Source organism: Cynocephalus volans, chromosome X (assembly GCF_027409185.1).
Source record: "Cynocephalus volans isolate mCynVol1 chromosome X, mCynVol1.pri, whole genome shotgun sequence".
In the NCBI taxonomy this organism is placed as follows: domain Eukaryota; kingdom Metazoa; phylum Chordata; class Mammalia; order Dermoptera; family Cynocephalidae; genus Cynocephalus; species Cynocephalus volans.
This window is the reverse complement of record NC_084478.1, coordinates 103,502,854-103,505,319: the sequence shown is the minus strand read 5'-3', so window position 1 is coordinate 103,505,319 and position 2,466 is coordinate 103,502,854. Positions and strand designations below refer to the sequence as shown.

At 34.8% G+C, this 2,466-nt stretch overlaps 1 pseudogene; it reads left to right on the top strand.

Moving 5' to 3' along the window:
- The first annotated feature begins 202 nt into the window (after positions 1-202).
- Positions 203-301, top strand: LOC134368798 (U6 spliceosomal RNA; annotated as a pseudogene).
- Positions 302-2,466: the final 2,165 nt, after the last annotated feature.

The following is a 2,466-nucleotide window of genomic DNA, read 5'->3' as shown; positions in this document are numbered from 1 at the left end:
AAGAAGGGAAGAAAAAAGATAGAAGTGGAGGGGGGTCAGAAAGGACACCTCAAATGTAATAGTAGTGTTCTATTTCTTAAACTGGATTGAGAATGCCCAAGTGCTTATTGAATCATTAGTTTTTACTATCTTATGTATATTTTATAAATGTTATTTAATAGCTACTCATTACTTAATAGAGCACATATTGAAATTTATGACAGTGCTTATAGCACATACACTAAAATTGGCATAATATAGAGAAAATTAGCATGACCCATGTACATTAATTACACGAAAACTGGTGGTGTGTCATATTTTTCAACAAAAGTTACACTTCAATAAAAAAGAAATAATTATGACTGAACAGTTTCTTCTTTATTATTTATGTATTTTTAGTACATGTATCAATTTCACTAAGTGTAAGAGGCATTTGTGAAAACAGCAAAAAAGGAGCTGATATGGACAAAGGAGAGAAGAGGAGGAAAATTTATCATTTTCTATGATGTCAGAGTCTGTGCTTTGATATATATTAATTATTTCATTGAAATCCTGCAGCAACCTCGAACCTACAGATATTCTTGCCTTCCTTTCTACAGGATGTTAAAACTGATGTCTAGAGAAGTTATAAACATTGTTTAACACCCTGCAAATAGATCTCAGCTCAGGTATTGAAACCTGTTTTCTATGCTTACATTGTAGTTAGTATATACATCTAGCACGTAGCAAGCAAGAAAGAGGGGTTATGGCCTCTATGATTTTGGTTGTGGAGGTGTTTAGTAATTTGGACGTAAGAGATAGCAACCAGCTCAGCACATAAAATACGAGGGGGTCTTCAAAAAGTTCATGAAAATGTACTATGAAAAAACTATGCATGGATTGCAAACATTTTTTGCACCAAAATAAACTTGTACTAACTTATAATGTGTCTGAATGGGATCTAGTCTGAGTCACTAAGAAGGATAGGAAAGTTTGAAAAGAGCCCTTATCAGAGCAACATGAATTCCACTAAAATTGAAACAAGAACAAACATCAAATTTAGGGTGAAGCTCGGGTAGAAAAATGGTGAAATTCTTGATGCTTTATGAAAAGTTTATGGGAACAATGCTCCAAAGAAACCAGTAGTTTATAAATGGATAAATGGTTTTAATGAGGGACAAGATGCTGTTGAAGATGAAGCCCATAGCAGCAGATTGTCTACATCAATTTGTGAGGAAAAATTAATCTTGCTTGTGCCCTAATTGAAGAGGACTGACAGTTGACAGCAGAAACAATCACCAACAACATAAACAGTCCAGTTGGTTCAGCTTGCACAATTCTGACTGAAAAATTACAGTTACGCAAACTTTCTGCTTGATGGGTGCCAAAACTGTTGTGCCCAAATCAGCTGCAGACAAGAGCAGAACTTTCAACGGAAATTTTAAACAAGTGGGATCAAGCTCCTGAAACGTTTCTTCAAAGAATTGCAACAGGAGATGAAACATGGCTTTATCAGTACAATCCTGAGCACAAAGCACAATCAAAGCAATGGCTACAAAGAGGTGGAAATGGTCCAGTCAAAGCAAAAGTGGACTGATCCAGAGCAAAGTTCGTGGCAACAGTTTTGGGGCATGCTCAAGGCATTTTGCTTGTTGACTTTCTAGCAGGACAAAGAACAATAGTATCTGTTTATTATGAGAGTGTTTTGACAAAGTTAGCCAAAGCTTTAGCAGAAAAATGTCCAGGAAAGCTTCACCAGAGAGTCTTTCTCAACCATAACAATGCTCCTGCTCATTTCTCTCATCAAACAAGGGCAATGTTGTGAGAGTTTCAATGGGAAATCATTAAGCATTCACCTCACAGTCCTGATTTGGCTCCCTCTGACTTCTTTTTCTTTCCTAACTTTAAAAAATCTTTAAATGGTGTACATTTTCTTCAATTAATAATGTAAAGAATGCAAAGAAGACTGCATTGACATGGTTAAATTTCCAGTACCCTGAGTTCTTTATGGATGGACTCAATGGCTAGTATCACTTCTTACAAAAGTGTCTTGAATTTGATGGAGCTTATGTTGAGAAATGAAGTTTATATTTTTTATTTTTATCTTTTAATTCCATTTTCCATGAATTTTTTTAAGTTCCCTTATATAACTGGAATCAGCCTGTAGTTTCCTCTCTCCCTCCACCTTCACATTTTAAAAATTTCTTATGACAGCATTTCCCAAAGTATTGAACACTAGACCCATTGTAATGTATATCAAAGGTTCTGGGAAGTCCTGTTGCTAAGAAACTAATCAACTTTATTTTAACCACATCTCCCCTACTCATTCAATCAAAGAAACCTTTTAGATTATAGCATCTATTGACAACCCACTGGATATTCTTCCCAATAGTATATTGTCTACTAACTAGTATTGTTGATGCTTTCTTTTATTTATTCATTTTTTATTTAACATTTTATTTAGCTCTTTCTATGTGACAGCTCACGTTACAAGCGCTTTGCAAATAA